Source organism: Nansenia antarctica, assembly GCF_963989245.1.
Source record: "Nansenia antarctica genome assembly, chromosome: 15".
NCBI classification, from domain to species: Eukaryota; Metazoa; Chordata; class Actinopteri; order Argentiniformes; family Microstomatidae; genus Nansenia; species Nansenia antarctica.
In genome coordinates, this window is record NC_137685.1 from 24,931,024 (window position 1) to 24,948,987 (window position 17,964).

A 17,964-nucleotide genomic window follows, 5' to 3' on the forward strand; every position below is an offset into this window, starting at 1 on the left:
GGGAGGATGTTGGTTGAAATACGTCTGTAAGGATGGCAGATATCCAGTGTGAACTGGAGGGGAATTTGAAATGGAAAACTCAGGTGTATTGCCTGAGGCGAGAACAGACTGCCTCTTCATTGCAGGGGTCTGGGCCTGATAGTGACAGGTGTTTGATCCTTTGATCTTGGCCAGGTGCTGCCAGAAGCTAGCGGAGATTTGATTCAGATGTCGGAGAAGAACTATGTGTCTTTTTTTCTGCAGGAAGTTCCAATGGGGGAGGACTTTTTCTTAACACACCATGATCAAAAACCTTCTTGAACCCAGATGTTTTATGATGAGTGGTTTTACCTGAACTGACAGTGGTTTTAAGGCTTTCCTTGGCACAAGCTCATGGATCACTGTGTTGTGTACAATATTGTACACTATATCACTTCCAAATCTATTCAAAGCCACAATCCGTAATTTAAAAAAAACAGCAACGACGCATCAGTCACCACAATAAGCTCAAGGAAAAAGTTGGACATCAACATGGGAGTTAGATATATTTTTTATTCATACAGTGTTTGTTTATGCTCCTCTTGTTTGTAAATAATAGGAAAACAGCCTTATGTGGCTTATGATGGTGTAAGACAGTTCTATAAAGCCTATATAAAGTCATATTCTTGAAGAATCAATGGGTACAGTATATCATAAATGTATAGATCTAAAAATAGCATAGCAAAGTATGTATTGTGTCTTTAATAGTGAGAAAAATATATTTTTGAAAAAAATAATTGTCAAAATATCTTTCCCTTAAAGCCGATTCTTTCAAAATAGGAAGATGTAGAGTCATAGCCACGAGAAGGTGATGAGCATTTTGTTTAATGAAAGCCTTGGAGGGAATTATCTTTTTTTTTTTTACAGTACAGATGGCGAAATGATGCCGTGATGGGTGTTATTTTGAAATAAAGTCTCAGGTGGAAGCTTAGCTGGCACAGATGAGGTCTCTAAAGTGACATCACTGGTTATCTGCCTTCTTTTCAATGGCAGGCCTCCATTAGGCTATACCGTCTGGGCAGCAAGCATTGGGACCAAGCATCTGTTATCACACTTCCCTGTCCCTGGTCCAGGTCTCACCCATCTCAGGAGACTAACTATACTGTCAGAGCCGAAGATATGCAGAGTTCTACATAATATCCTCCCTGTTGGCGCCAAACATTCCCGGGCAATAACATTTTATTACACCAGCGCTGACGAGCAACCACCATTGTTGTATATCCATATAAAAAAACGATCAGGGCAGGCCAGAGAAAATAACAAAATGCAGGAGAGGCAGGATTTCCAAAGGTTTGCTTGGCACGGCACATCTCAAATAGAAACAGTTCCTGTATTAGTGCTGCTGCTCGCTGACGGAGATTGAGATAATGTGGATAAACTGATTAGAATCTAAACCTTTTTGCAATGCTGCGCACACTACACGGATAATGTGGGGCTGCTGTTACATTCTGTTGGAAAGTCATTGTTTTGGATCATTGGAAGACAATTTCATAAGGCAACAACTACACAAAACTAAATAAACTTACAAAAAATGCAATTTCAAAATCACTGTGTATCTTGCAGTCAGTCAAAAGTTAAACTCTTTCCTACCTTTGTCGTGCCTAAAGCGACGGACAACCCTGTGTAAAAAAAGTATAAATCAACCATTGTCTCGATTGTCCAACAACATGCTGAAGGAGCCCCATAGGACAACCAATTCAACTTCTGACAAAAACAATTATCTTTCTGGTCCGATCTTTCCCCACTCCATAGCTCTGACTAACATGCAACAAGACTAGAAGGTTAAATGTAATCTAAGGCTCATTCATTTTGTCTCAGAAGGTTAATTCAGAAAACGATGGTTAAGGGTAGGGAAGGCTGTATATGCTTGGGAGAACAGGTAGGTTTTGAGTTGGGATTTAAAAGTGGAGAGTGAGGGTGAGTCTCGCTTTCGTGCCGGTGTAGGTACCGGAATTTCCGACCCGCGAGGTTTTTCCGACCCTACCAGATCCGGTCATAGGTTCAGCCCTTTCCGGCCATAGGTAGCGCTATGATTCGCTATGATTCGCGATGACAACGATGACAACGAAGACCCGTTAGTAGATCTGAAACTGTGTGTTGTGTGTGTGTTTCGCGCGCATCGCGCGTGCGCGCGTGTGTGCCCGCGCGTGTGACCAATGTGTCACAGTGTGTGTGTTCAAGTAATCATGACACGGTAGACATTTCTAAGAATGTATTTCACTATTTCTGAGTATTCCACTACTCAGTTATACATGTTCCATAGTTTGCTTCAAATAGCTGTTATGTGATAATAAAGTAATAATAATAATAATAATAACAATAATAATAATAATAATAACATATATTTCAACCCTTTGTATATATACACATCTCTGCATTCTCTGTGCCATTATGCTTGTTAATCATTTTAATTCGTTAGAGTAAACTAATAGGTATGAAATGAAAAAAAGATTCATTACCTTTAGCTATGGTTAATGTAATAGGGTCAACCATTACATATCTTCTCCTATTATCTTTTATCACTTTCTCTTCAGAAAATGGTAGAGATGTATTAATTACTATGGCCACACCCCTCTTCTTACCATATGACGCATGAAATACATGGTTTACCAAATCCTTTCTCAATGTTTTGTAGTCTTCCTCAATCAGATGTGTTTTTTGTAGTAAAGCAACATGATTTAATGAAATGCAATGAATTTATTGTAAATCAATACAGCATGAAACCATATTTACATAAAAATGGATTGACCATACACAAACAAAAACGTATTCATTCACAAATTAGCTGGAATCAAGTAAAAACATTGTGTAGGTTAACCGAAATATAGCATGTGTACATATACATATATATCTTATTTGGGAAATGTTTGGGGCCTGTAGCCACATCTAACCCACGCCCATGGAGAGGATGGACTGACTCAGACAGCATGCACGTGTCAAAAGCCCCTCCCTCTGACATGACTCTAACTCTAGCTAGATCCAGACTCTAGCTGGAAGGAATAAGTGAATAAGGCCATCGGTCATCCACCGTTATCATTTGGGGTAATGTGACCAACATGTAGTTCACACTACTGTTCAGATTCAGTTTTATATTTGCGACTGCAAGCACACTAATTAATCAATCACTCTTCCGAACTGGGAGCCTTGAAACTTGCGCACACAGGGATGCCAAGATTGTCCTTGACCTCTAACAGAAATAAATCATAATCAATTTTAAGTTCAAATTCAAACAAAAATATTTCCAGCAATTCTTGACGTTCTTCTTCGTCTTCAATCAGTGTCAATTTAGCCTCTATTTCCTCTCTCTGTATTTTGTCCAATTGCAGAAAAGCAGGCTCCTGGACCTTCCCTTACAGCCGGTGGGCGTTCTTGTTCATCCACTCCGCTCCCAGGAGGATGGACTTGCCACGGTCTACAAGACAAAAAAAACAGTTTAAAGTCCTCTTACAGTGGTCCATAGAAACAGTTCTACAGCCAGTGGTGTAGTGGCACCGTTTTCATATAAGGTTATAGTAATATACAGTAGTGATGCTCCGATCTGATCGGCGCCGATCGGTATCGGCCGATATGGCCTTGATCGGTTTTGATCAGAGTTCTCAAAACGGCCGATCAAACATGACCGATCAGTTTACAAAATGGCGTCGCCAGTCTGGAAATATTACACAGTGTCGGAAAGAGACAACAAATATGCCGTTTGTAATGTCTGCTCAAAAGAAATACCTTGCGGAGGAACGCACGCAAGGTCTTTCAATACCACGAATATCATACGGCATTTGCTGCGTTCGTCGATTCGCTCAGAGAGCGCCGAAGCGCACACTGGGCTCGACGTCATAAAGGGACCGAGTGCTTTGATTGGACGAGAGGCGTTCCACGAGTGCTGGTCAGAGTTCCAGCGCGACTTCACGAGCGTAGTGTAGGTAGTAGGGCTGCAACTAACGATTATTTTGGTAGTCGACTAATCTGTCGATTATTTTTCCGATTAGTCGCGATTAGTCGTGTGGCTTTTCGCTGCGCGTAAATGGCGACGCAGAAGCATAAATCCGGCTTAACTAGCTATCTAACCTAACGTTACGCCAAGCTACAGCTGCTCACAGAGCTAGTTGATTGGCTAGCTAGCATTGCTGGCTAGACTACAGACAGCTCACGTTAGTAGGCTACGCTTGGCGCTGTTTATCTTACAGACAGCTCGCTGGTGGACTCAACATAATTGAAATAGCATTCACTTATCAAGCATCATTCATGATCATCCACCATGACTACCTGGTATTTTAATAGCGACCACCCCTCACTTCATTTCATCTCGCGTTCTCCTGGCTTCAACATGGAAAACCCCTGCTACGTAACGTTACATACAAGCGCCTCTGTCTGTCACATGCGTGCCACAGGGCAAATAAATTAATAGCACAAACGCTCATAGCATGTACAGCCCTGTCCATGAGACGTTGTTTTCCAACATGTAACAGTAAAGCTAACATAAACATTACGACCCTAACAATATAACGTTAGCCAGTTGGCTAACAACGTTAGCTAAAACTTACCCAGCTGATTCTTGCATGGCTCCCGTTTAAAAAAAAAAAAAAAAAAAAAAAACGTTTTTTAAAAATATATTTTTTTATGCGATTAGTCGACAACAACATTTCACGTCGACGAATTTTCGTAGTCGGTTAGTCGTGACTAGTCGACTAATCGTTGCAGCCCTAGTAGGTAGTGTTCACCGACGTCATGTGACCCCGCGAGCAGGAAGTCACTTGGCCCATAGCAACAACAACTATCCGCTTGTTAAGTCTGACGTCAAAAGTGACGTTTAGCCATTTCCGAGTCCAAATCAGAAATTCTCCGCACCGGAGTACCTGTGAACTACAGCGGTAGAATGACAGTTTAATCGTTTTTTAGACTCGGATCTATTCATACAACAAGGGACACAGCACTTTACCGTTTTCTCCATATTGTCAGGGTATTTGAGCCTCGGAAAAGCGCTATATAAATATAATTAATTATTATTATTATTTCGGCATCTCGAAGACAGCGCCTCAGCCAACGTTGGCCCCGGAAATACGTCACGACTTAACAAGCGGATTAGCGCGTGAGTTTTAGGTCTTCCTCTGTGCACCTTGCACAAGTGTAGATAGCGAGCGACTTTTCAGCAGCAGGACATATTTTAGATGATAAGAGGAACAGGCTGAGTGCCAAAAACGCTGAGATGCTTGTATTTCTCAAGGCTAATCTGCCAGTGATGCTGCTTAATCAGAAGTAAGGTTTGAGTCTGAAATCTCCTTAGGTGCAATGTTTTGTTTTTTTGTTTTATTGATTATTGCTGACTTGCTGTCTTATCTCCTCCTAAATATGACTTGAAACTGACTGACTTGAAACAGTATTTTATATTTGGCTATAGCCTGTTTATGTTGCAGTTTAGTTTGGGTATGTTTATTGTTCCTCAGGAAAGCTACAGTTACAGTATAAGCTCCAAGTTCTCTAAGAGCCCCTAGTTCCTCTCATTCGAGTGGAATGTTGCACATTTGATGTGACAGTGTACATTTTATTTATTATGATTTTTATTTTCACATTTTATTTGTTTTTCCTGAAGTAAGCTACAGGTGGTTGTGAATTCAATAAAACAGATGGTCGTCAATTCATGATACTTTCTCATCTCCTAATTTCATTTAAATACTTAATATACAATGTCAATGGTGTTAAGAATAATTTAAAACATAAATAATGCTACACAATAAATAGAATGCTTCAATTGCCATTTTCGACGCTGTGATCGGTGATCGGTGGTATCGGATCGGCAGATCACTGATTCCAGTGATCGGTGATCGGTGATCGGCACCAAAAACCCTGATCGGAGCATCTCTAATATACAGTACTGGTGAAGAGAAACATACCCAAGTTGTCGTCTTCTGTCCTCTTTTTCTTGGCGTCTTCCTCTTGCATTGTTGCGGCATAGCTGTGGTCATTTCTTATGGCATTGCTGCCCACCACACTGTCATCACCTTTGCATGTAGATCTGTAACTTCGACAGTCTTCGCCTGTACATCCTCCTCTGGCAAATCAACCACAACCACAGCTGAGTCGTCACCCTCCTCAGTCTGTGTTGTGTTGATGACACCTGGGCTGCGAGGGTGTAGTCCGAACAGTGCCATGTACGGGGTGTACCTGGTTGATCGCTGAAAAACAAAACAAAAGTACAATCAATAGCATTTCACCATCTTTCTATATTGTTTAAATTGTTTTTTGTTTCTTTCTATGTTTGTTTGAATTGTTTACATATGCAGTTGTTACACAATAGTAGGCTACCTGCTTAGAGGTGTTGATGCTCATTATGATGCCCCTCAAATGGACATCCCAGTCGTTCTGTCCCTCCCCACAGTACTTGGCAAGCGCAGTCTTCACGGTGCGGTTTGTGCGCTCGTCCTGTCCATTGGCCTGGGGGTGGTAGGGTGACGTGATGCAGTGTTTGACACCCAGAGCCTCAAAAACACCACGGTTGACCTGCAGATGCATTAGTGTATGCAATTAAATTAGATTAAATTACAATTATCAAATGTCACACATCACATACACTGTGTCTTATATAGATAACTGTACCTCATTCACAAATTCCCGTCCTTGGTCGGTAATGATCCTCTCTACCAGTCCAAAGTCAAGAAGAATGTTAACTATCTTCCTGGACACCTCATTGGCTGTTTTGGTGTAGAGGGTTTTTGCCACAGCCCACTTGGTGAAGAGGTCGGTTGCAGTCAGAATGTATCTGCAATGAAAAATGCAGATTGTTCTCCATTAGCTACAGCATTGCAGCAGATATTCCTCATGGGGTCCACCAAAAACTTGCTTCATAACTTTTATTGACTTATCCAATACATGATGTCAGCTTATGTGGTTGAGGCGTCATGTTGGTGGTGGTGGTCAGCTGCTGGGCTTAGTGCCTTCGGTGCAGAACCGCTGTGGTTGAGGGGCCGCGGCCTGTATGATGGTCTGGGTGTTCCAGTGCAGAATCAGATTGTGGTCAGTATGAGAATTACACAAGAGTTGGAGATCTTTGAGTAAAAGATCATTGCTAATGGGCAGTGTATAAATTACAATGTTCACACACACCATGCACTAATAACATCAAAAACTCACCCATTTTGTGACATCCTCCCGCAAGGTGGACCAGAGGTAGGACGCCGTCACCTTCTCCAGCGTTCGGCGTCTCCCTGGATGACCCCCAGTCCCATGGTTGTCGTGGCACTCCTTCAGATCAAATCAAACTTCATTTGTATAGCCCATTTCTCACAAAAATGTGACACAATGTGCTTCACAGAGAGCAAAGAAGATAAAACAACAATAGTACAGATGAAACAACAATAAAGACAGACATTTAAAAGGCGAGATTGAATAAGTAGGTTTTGAGGTCTCCAACAATGATAATCTTGTCATAATTGGGAAAGATGATGGACAAGAACTCAAGTCAGATAAGAAAGTTACCATCAGGACATCACGAACTCCATCTTTGTTGCACACCACCAAGCGATGTTTGTCCTTGTATTTGTCCTTGTAGTACAACTCCTCACCTGATGCAGCAGGAAAATACAGCATTCATTTAGAAGTGCAAATATAAAGCCACTGGAAACAGGTTTTATGCACACAATAGTTAGCAGATGCTTAATGAGACACTCAATTTTGATACAGGCCTATGCATTTTCGCCATTTTCGCCATTTCAAGCAGTGGCTTCAAGAGTGGATATAACATAGTTATTCACACTGACTTACCTTTCATCAAGTAATTCTTGGACGCCTTTAGAATCCTTGATTTAAGGTGTCCAACCTTGGGTATGGCAGGAGGATACATATCATGCATCATGTAAAACTTGAGTGCTGTATGAAACTCCATCTTGTCACCTGTCTCTCTTTCACCTAAACTCTCTCACGTCGCGCGCGGGTGCGCGCGCAACATCCATGTATCTTAAGGTAGCTACAGAGATTAGATCTATAAACAGACAAAATTACTGATGGGTAAAAATGGCGGTCATCATGTGATCGTAAATCATCGTCGTCAGCGAATCATAGCGCTACCTATGGCCGGAAAGGGCTGAACCTATGACCGGATCTGGTAGGGTCGGAAAAACCTCGCGGGTCGGAAATTCCGGTACTTACACCTGTTCGCGTTCGCGTTCGGAAACCTCTGAACCTTGGTGCTGTCTGGCGAACGAGCCCGCGTTCATACCAGTGTAACCAGAACCATCAGGGTTCATACCAGTGTAACCAGCTACGCGAGACTGCTCTTCGTGGACTTCAGCTCCGCCTTCAACACCATCCTTCCAGACAGGCTAGTGACCAAACTACTAGACCTGGGTCTATCACACTCTATATGTGCGTGGATCAAGGACTTCCTGACCGACCGCCCCCAGAGGGTGCGGGTGGGCCCCCACACCTCCACAGCCCTCAGCCTCAGCACTGGGTCCCCCCAGGGCTGCGTGCTAAGCCCCATCCTCTACAACCTCTACACCTACGACTTCACCCCCGTCCACCCCAGCAACTACATCGTAAAGTTTGCAGACGACACCACCGTGGTGGGATGTATCTCGGGGGGGGACGAGGCGGCGTACAGGGATGAGGTAGAGCAACTGAGCAAGCTGTGCAAGGTTAACAACCTGCTGCTAAACAAGTCAAAGACCCAGGAATTCATCGTAGACTTCAGGAGGAAAAAGTCCGAGATCCAGCCCCTGCTCATCGACGGAGAGAGCGTGGAGAGAGTCTCAACCCTCCGATTCCTGGGACACAACATGCGGGATGACCTGGCCTGGAAGGACAATACAAAAGGCAACATCAAGAGGGCACAACAGCGGCCATACACCCTGAGATGCCTCAGGAAAGAACACAACAAGCAGGAGATACTGGTGGCCTTCTACCACGGCGCAGTGGAGAGCATCCTCACCTTCGGCATCTCCAACTGGTTCCACAGCTGCACAACAGCGGAGAGAAACGCGCTACAGAGAGTCGTGAGAACAGCACAGAAGATCACCGGCGCCCCCCTCCCCTCTCTGGAGGAGCTGTACAACACACGCTGTCTCAGGAGGGCCTCCAAGATCTCCAGGGACCCGACCCACCCTGGGCACGTACACTTTGTCAAGCTGCCCTCGAACAGGAGGTACAGGACCCCGGCCGCTAAGACAAACAGACTGAAGGACTGCTTCTACCACAGGGCCGTCAAGGCCCTGAACACAGAAAAGGCCTAAGTTCTGGGCCCAGGACAGTCCGGACGGATTGTATGGCAGCTAGTGCTGAGGCACAAACATGTACATTTTCAAGCCTGCAAACTGTGACACTTTAAAATAATGTGAAAAAATACTCTTGTGCAATATGACAACCCTAGTTGACTATCTGTGCAGTTTAGTACAGTGGATTGTGTACATAGCCTTTATTGATGTAAACCAGCTCCTTACCTTCTTGTGATTTTATGCTTTTATGCTTTTTCTAAAATGTGTTTTTTTTCCCCTTTCCTAACACCAGGGGAGCCACCCCTCCTAAATTTCGTTGTTTGGTACCTGTACTGTAGCAATGACAAATAAAGTCCATTCCATTCCATTCCAACCAGAACCATCAGGGTTCATACCAGTGTAACCAGAACCATCCGCGTCATCAACGCTGGGTGATGAAGGGGCGGGATAAACAAAAATGTCACAACTAGATGGCAGCTACTTCACTGGAAATGAGGTTAATATCTTCCACTACAGTATCTGAAATAAACACAATTTTCTGTGAAACAAAACAAAAGACACTTTCTATGCGTTCTCTTACTAATCAGCTGCTCCGTTACTGGAATATAAATGGCTTACGAAATTCGCGTTCGCGCATGTCCGCGCGCGTGTGCGTGTGTGTGTGTTTGCTGAGCATGTGAGGAAGAAAGAGAGAATAATGAGACTTTTGATATTGTTTTTGATCACTAATGATTAGATTTAGATTACATTTAGTCTACTTCCTCCTTGCTGGTCTCTGCAGCCTAGAATATGACATACCCACTGACGACGTGACTGTTCTACGCTTTGGTTCCCGCTTGAGAACCACTATTTTCTGGTTCCCGCTGCGAACCAACTTTTCAGGTTCCGAACAAATTGAGCTTCGGTCTGAACGCGCCGGCCGGTTCCAGACTTGGTTCGCGAACGCGAACCGGCACGGTTCTTTGCCGGTGTGAAAGCCCTACAGTGGCTGAGGGAGAGAGTTCCAGAGTCGGGGTGCAGCTTGTGAGAAAGTACGGTCTCCGAAGCCTTTGAGTTTTGAGGGTGGAACAGTGAGGGGAACAGTGGATGAGGATTGGAGGGTACAGGTAGGGCAATGGGGAGGTGTTATAGAATATCTAAATATAAAATCAAAAAGCAGCCTGCTTCATTTTAAATTGCAATTGGAAAATGTATTTAATATATACTCTTGCAAGAGGAGAACCGTTTTACAAGCATGTCAGAGCACACTTAACAGTGAAAATGTTCTCAGAAAAGTCGAGACACAGGGTCACATCTATTTTTATACACTCAGGTAACAATCCCGCCCTCAGGTGAGGTCAAACCAATCACTAACAAGGGGTGTGGTATTGTACAGTGAGGAAGAGGAAGAGGGATGAAGGGTATGGGGGAATTTAACCCTCCCTTCCTGCCTTGGGAACAATGGTGGGGGAGAGAATGCCCAGTGTGTCACAAAGACTGGCTTCTCCCCTGCTGCGTGATTACATTGTCTTGATTTTCTAGGCGTCAAGACAGCCATTGAACACAGAAAGGCAATTGCATATATTCAAATGTATTTGTTTGTTGGGCACAGAAAAAACAAGCAGAGGAACTGGTTTCATTGTGTAGGATACAAAAGAAAATAATTTCCTATAGCTTGCCCTTCGTGTAGTGTGTTGATTCTAACCAAGGAAAGTAGACAGCCATTTACTGTTGTGAGTTTTAGTCTCAATGTAGCAAAAATGTCTTATTGAAATAATAATTTTCTAAAGATGGTGGTTGAGGAGGTGCGCCACCAGGAGGAAGCAGCCAGGTGCGCCAAGGCAGTCTCCCAAGCCCAGCAAGGCCGCTGGATGAAGTGGGAGAGCGTGGAGAGGAGGAAAATCACGTGGAACGAGCTGTGGAGCATGGAGTCTAATAGGCTAAGTTTCATCATCAGAGCCACATATGATGTCCTGCCCTCTCCTACCAACCTACATCTCTGGTATGGAGAGGACCCAGCCTGTCTCCAGTGTGCAGCCCCAGCAACCCTCAAACACATCTTGGTGGGTTGCAAGACCAGTCTAACTCAAGGAAGATACACCTGGCGCCACAACCAAGTGCTAAAGTGCTTGGCTGCCGAACTTGAGCACAAGAGGGTAACCACCAACGCCATGCCTCTAAATGCCCAGACTACCTTTCCACGGAAAACAACCTTCATCCGGGAAGGGGAGAAACAGCGGACCAAGCCATCACCTCCAGACTCAGGCCCACTGAACGCAGCCCGGGATTGGGAAATGCGGGTAGACCTCAGCCAGAGGCTCACCTTCCCACCCGAAATTGCAGCGACCAACCTGCGCCCAGACCTAGTCCTCTGGTCCAAGTCCTGCCGGCGTGTCTTCATCGTAGAACTGACGGTCCCATGGGAGGAGGCCATCGATGAGGCATTCGAACGGAAGAGGCTGCGGTATGCCAACTTAGCAGTCGAAGCAGAGGGGCGGGGCTGGAACGTGAAGGTGTGGCCAGTGGAGGTGGGCTGCAGAGGCTTTGTAGCCAGCTCCACCACAAGGCTCCTGAGGGCAGTAGGGATCAGAGGACAGGCCCAACGGAAGGCAATCAGAGAACTGTCCACTGCAGCAGAACGGAGCAGTCACTGGCTGTGGCTGAAACGTAGGGACCCAACATGGGCTCCCAAATGACCACGTGGTGCCACCGTGCGACACACACCCAGGCCTGATCAGCCTGTGGTGGGCCAACCTCGGCAGAGGGTGTCTTGTGATAACTGTCCGAAACACCCAATGAGGTCGGGGACCACAACTGAAGATGTGTCGTACTGGTGGCACCACGTGATCATTGCCAAATTCCACTCCACCCAAGAGGACATCTCCAACTCCACTCAATTGTTGTGCTGAATATTTAGGGATTTTAACAACCAGTCCTATTAAGAATCCTTCTCCTACAGAGGTCAGTCAGGTAAGGGGGGGCCAGGCTATGGAGCGCTTTGTAGGTGAGGAGGAGTAGTTTGAACTTGATGCGTTCTTTAATCGGGGGCCAGTGGAGAGAGTGGAGGACACGAGTGATGTGGTCGCGGGACCGGGTGTTTGAGAGCAGGCAGACGGCTGAGTTCTGAACCATCTGGACTCTATGGAGGGAGCGGGAGGTGATGCCGGAGAGTAGGGAGTTGCAGTAGTCAAGGCGGGAGGAGATGAAGGTGTGGATGAGGGATTCAGCAGCGGGGGGGAGAGGCAGTGCCTGATTTTGGAGATATTTCGGAGATGGAAGTATGAGGTCTTGATGATGGAGCTGACGTGGGGATCAAATGAGATGGTGGGGTCCAGGATGATGCCACGGTTGCGTACCAGGGAGGAGGGTGTGATGGTTGTGTCGTTAATGGTGATTGTGATGGGTCCGGTTTTACTGAGTGTGGATTTGGTGCCGATGAGAGGAGTTCTGTTTTGTCACTGTTCAGTTTGAGGAAGTTGTGGGTCAGCCAGGTTTTTATTCAAGATATGCAGTTTTCAATGTGACTGAGGGGTGGGTTCTGGGTGGATTTTGTGCCGATGTAGATCTGGTTGTCGTCAGCGTAACAGTGGAAGTCCAGGTTGAATTGGCAGATGATGTGACCGAGGGGGAGTATGTAACAGAGGAAGGGCAGCGGGCCGAGGACTGATCCTTGGGGGACCCCCTGCGTAACAGAGGAGGAGGTGGAGGTGTGGCCGGAGAGGGAGATTAACTGTTGTCTGTCGGTGAGGTAAGAGGTGAGCCAGTCCAGTGCGGTGCCCTTGTGGTGAAGTTGGATGGCGACAATGCGCTCTAGGGTTTTGGTAGGTAGGAATGGTAGGTTGGAGATGGGGCAGAAGTTGGAGAGGTTGGCTGGGTCAAGAGTGGGCTTTTTGAGAATGGGGGTGACAGCAGCGAGTTTGTAGACTGAGGGAACGTGGCTTTGGGATAGTGACTGATTGAAGAGGGAAGTGAGGTGGGGAATCGAGGGAGGAGGTGGTTGTTTTGGAGGCGGTGATGATGTCAGTTGTTATGTTCTAGGCTCCTTTAAGAGCCTACGTCATTGTGTGCGCCCGGTCGCACTCTTGTTGTTATACCGAGTTCTAACCACTAAAGCTGTAAACCAAACGTAGCACCTCTCTGTCTTTATTCTACAGGATATTATAGAAGCTAAGACACTACAAATGGCGATGAGAATACTTGCTCACTGTGTGCGAGACAGTTAGGCTACTACTATATGTCTGATTCCGACGGTGAAGGGTTTGAAGAGGCGTCGACTGAAACGGTAGAGCCCGAAGTTAACGAGGCCCGCAGGCAAGATGGCACGGATCGGTCAAATTGACGTGTTTGATGAAACTCAGGAAAGTTGGGCAATTTACACAGAACGCCTGGAGCAATACTTTATTGTCAACGATATAGAAGATAATAAGAAAGTGCCTGCTTTGTTGAGTCTGATTGGTCCAAAGACCTATGGCTTGCTCCGTGATTTGACTGCTCCGGAGAAACCATCCAGTAAAACGTTTACAGAACTCGTGCGGGTATTGCAGACTCATCTGTCTCCCAAACCGCTTGTTATAGCAGAACGTTTTCGGTTCCATAAGCGGGACCAGAAAGAGGGAGAAAGTGTGAATGCTTATGCAGCAGAGTTAAGGAGACTCTCTGAACATTGTGCGTTTGGAAATAATTTGAATGATTCACTCAGAGACCGGTTTGTCTGTGGATTACGACGTGACAACATACAGAAACGGTTGCTAACGGAAACAGAGTTAACTTTCGTGAAAGCCATAGAGATTGCCGTAAGCATGGAAATAGCCGCTAGAGACACGTTGGAATTGCAGAGCAGCAGAAGCCACGTGACTGACACTGTTCCCCAAATTCACAAAATGAATCAGGCCCGACAGCGCACCCGTGTGGCGGAAAGGTGCTACAGATGTAATAGAGGGTCACAGAGCTGATGAGTGTCGATTCAGAGAAGAGATATGTCACAAATGCAGGCGCAGAGGCCACATAAAAGCAGCATGCAAAGATAAGTACAACAAAGCAGACAAAACAAAGGGATCTGTTCACGCAATGACCGAGAGAAGGGACGCAATGACGGAGAGAAGTGACAGTGATTCTGATGAGAAGTTCATTGGAACCATGGAGATAAACACAGTGTCTACAGAAAGCACCAACATCATATGGGTGACGCCAGAGATAGAAAACATCCCACTGAAAATGGAACTGGATACCGGGTCAGTAGTGTCCATTATCTCCACAACAACATACAAGCGACATTTCAGGTATGTGAAGATGAGAAAGACAAATGTGTTACTCAAGACATATTCCGGAGAGAAACTGAGCCCAAAGGGGATGTTAGATGTGCAGGTCCGATATCGGGAGAAAACCCAGAAATTGCAACTATATGTAGTACAAGGAACAGGCCCCCCTCTATTAGGCAGAGACTGGCTGACTCAGATTAAGATGAACTGGGCTGAGTTGAAGATGCTGGAAACAACAAAAAACACGGACACTCACAAAAGGCTAGAGCACTTATTGAAGAAATACGATGCAGTGTTCCATAGTCAGGGGGGGGCCGTGAAGGATTTTGAGGCCAAACTGGTTCTTAAAGACACAACGCCCACGTTCTGTAAGGCCAGACAGGTACCGTTCTCCCTACGCCCAAAGGTTGGAGCGGAAATAGATCGCTTGCTGGATGCAGGTATCCAGCAAGGTTGACAGAAGTGATTGGGTTGTGGTGCCTATCATAAAGAAAGATGGCTCTGTCAGGCTGTGTGGTGACTTTAAGGTCTCTGTGAATCCCAAGCTGCAGATAGATCAGTATCCCCTGCCCCGTATAGATGACATATTTGCAGCTATGGCTGGGGGGAAACATTTTAGCAAAATAGACTTGAAACAAGCTTACCTACAGCTATCTGTTGAGGAGACATCCAGACCGTACTTGACCATAAACACGCACAAGGGCTTGTATAGATATAACAGGCTTGTATTTGGTATTGCATCAGCCCCGGCCATTTGGCAACGCACTATGGATCAGATCCTTCAGGGTATCCCAGGGACCCAATGCCTGTTGGATGACATGATCATCACTGGACAAACAGATGAGGAGCATCTGACCAACTTGGAGAATGTCCTCAGACGGCTAGAGGAGTATGGATTACAGGCTAATTCGCAAAAGTGTGAGTTCTTCAAAGAGAGAATCGTTTTCTGTGGACATGAAATCGACAGCAGTGGACTGCACAAAACACAAGACAAGGTAGACGCTGTGGTTGGGGCACCGCAGCCACAGAATGTGACACAGCTAAGATCATTCACAGGGCTGATAAACTATTATCGGCGCTTTCTTCCCAACCTCTCCTCAGTACTGCAGCCCCTCAACCAGCTGCTGGAGAAGAACAGAAAGTGGATGTGGACAGAACAATGTGAGAAGGCCTTCAGAGAAGCAAAACAGCTCATCACATCTGAACTGGTACTGACACACTATGACCCGGAACTCCCAGTGAAACTGGCATGTGATGCCTCTCCCTTTGGTCTAGGGGCAGTGCTGTCACATGTTCTACAGGATGGATCAGAGAGGCCAGTGGCCTTTGCTTCAAGGGCATTGAATAGTGCAGAGAAGAACTATTCACAGATTGACAAGGAGGCATTGGCACTTGTCTGGGGAGTAAAGAAATTCCACACATACCTGTATGGCAGACATTTTACTCTAGTGACAGACCACCAGCCATTGTGATGAGGGAAGAGTCAACAGGGGAGGAAGTAGTGAGAAGTGGGGGGTGTGTGGTCGGCTGGGGGGAAGATGACAGCAGGGAGGGCGGGGGTGGAGGAGTTGGTGATGGAGGCTTTGGGGTTTGGGAGATCTTGTTATTGAAGGCATTATTTAAGGCGTGGAGAAAGGAGTTGCAGAGATCGGGGGAGGAAGTTGTGTTATTGTCTGGGACTTGGTGGTGTTGATGAGGGTGGAGAAGTAGGCGGATTTGGCAGCTTGGAGTGCCTCACAGTAGGATGAGAGGATGGAGATTGTAGTCCGGTGGTGGAAGCAGTGGAAGGGTGGTGACGTGGAAAGCCGGTGGCAGAGGGGAAGCAGTGAAGATCAATAACGCTGCAGGCGGAGACTTTTGGACGAAGACGAGCACACAAAACAAGTAAACGTTAAGTACGGAAAACACAGCTACGGCAGACGCAACAGGACAATGGAATGATAGATAACAACTGCAAAATCAATGTTGCAGGTGTATCTGTTGTGCCTGAAAGAACAAAACAAGTTAAAAGAAGAGCTTTGTTGGTCTAGGAATGGCATGGACATGGATCATCAAAATAAATAAAGTACTACTAAAGCTACGAAGATTTTGGGGAAGCCTGTCCATATTATGCTCCATATTAAACTCAATGGCTAGAATCATGTTCCGTATGCCAGGAGAGAATACATCTCTGAGAGGTAGCCAGTTTAACCAATCCCACCAGTATGGAACTGAGTGGAGCTTGAGTAATCACTGTTAATTACAATCAGTGAGGCGTTCAAAGGTCCAATTACCAATGAGAGAGAATCAGATGCTTGCGTGAGTGAAGATCATTTCTGCACCAGCTATGATAACTAGCTTGATAGGATGAGTGTCTCCACTTTATCTCTCTCCTTATTAACTGATGTGGGGTTTGCTTGGTACACTGTGGCCTGAAGCATCACTGACTGCAGCTTTACAAGGTTTGGCAGTGAAAAGATTACCTCTCTCAAAAAACTCATACATTTTGCACATAAGGGTAACAAGCCTGCTGAGGAATGTCTGAAATGTCAATGTCATTTCATAATTCATGTTTCCACTTATCTGGGATGGGTACATGTATAGATGTTTAGATTTTTAAAAAATCCAATAATTAAAGACATTTAGTCATTGATTCTTGAAGAATATCATTTATACAGTATATGGCTCCATTGTTATATAATTGTAAACAAACACTGTATAGCTTCAAAACACGGATGGTCAGTCTTTGCATCCATAGCTCTGCCTATGACGTTGAGAGTGAAGTTACTTTCTCTAGCTCCATCCCTCAGCTGTTTAACAAGAAATATGTTGGGGAGACCGCTTTGTTGTTGTTTTAAGTAGAGTGTTAATATATGTACACTCATGAAACACTTTATTAGGAACACTAATACTAATATACTAAGTATACAAATACTGGGTAGGGCCTTCCTCCTGCTCTCAAAACAGCTTCAATTGTTTGTGGCATTGATTCCAAGATATTTGAAACATTCTGGTCCATGATGATTGGACCAAAAATGGTCCACTAGATTTTTCAGTTGCACTTTCAAGCTGTGAATCTCCTGTTTCAAAGGTGTTCTATTGGATTCAGATCTGGTGATTGGGAAGGCCACTGAAGAACACTGCCATGTCATTGCCATGTTCATGAAACCAGTTTCAGGCGACTTTTGATTTGAGACATGGTGCATTATCATGCTTGATGTAGCCATTAGAAGATGGGTACATTGTGTACATTGTGGCCATGAAGGGATGCACATGGTCAGCAACAATACTCAAATAGGCTGTGGCATTCAAGCGATGATTGATTGGTATTAACAGGCCAAAAGTGTGCCAAGAAAACATTCCCCACATCGTTATGAATGACAAGGTGTGCTGGGAGGTATTCCATCAATGTCTGTAAAGGAAAATCCAGGCTTATTGTTGTAAGTCTCGCGAGGTTGATGGAATACCCACCTGGTGTTCCTAATAAAGTGTTCAGTGAGTGTACCGTATTTTCCGGACTATAAGTCGCG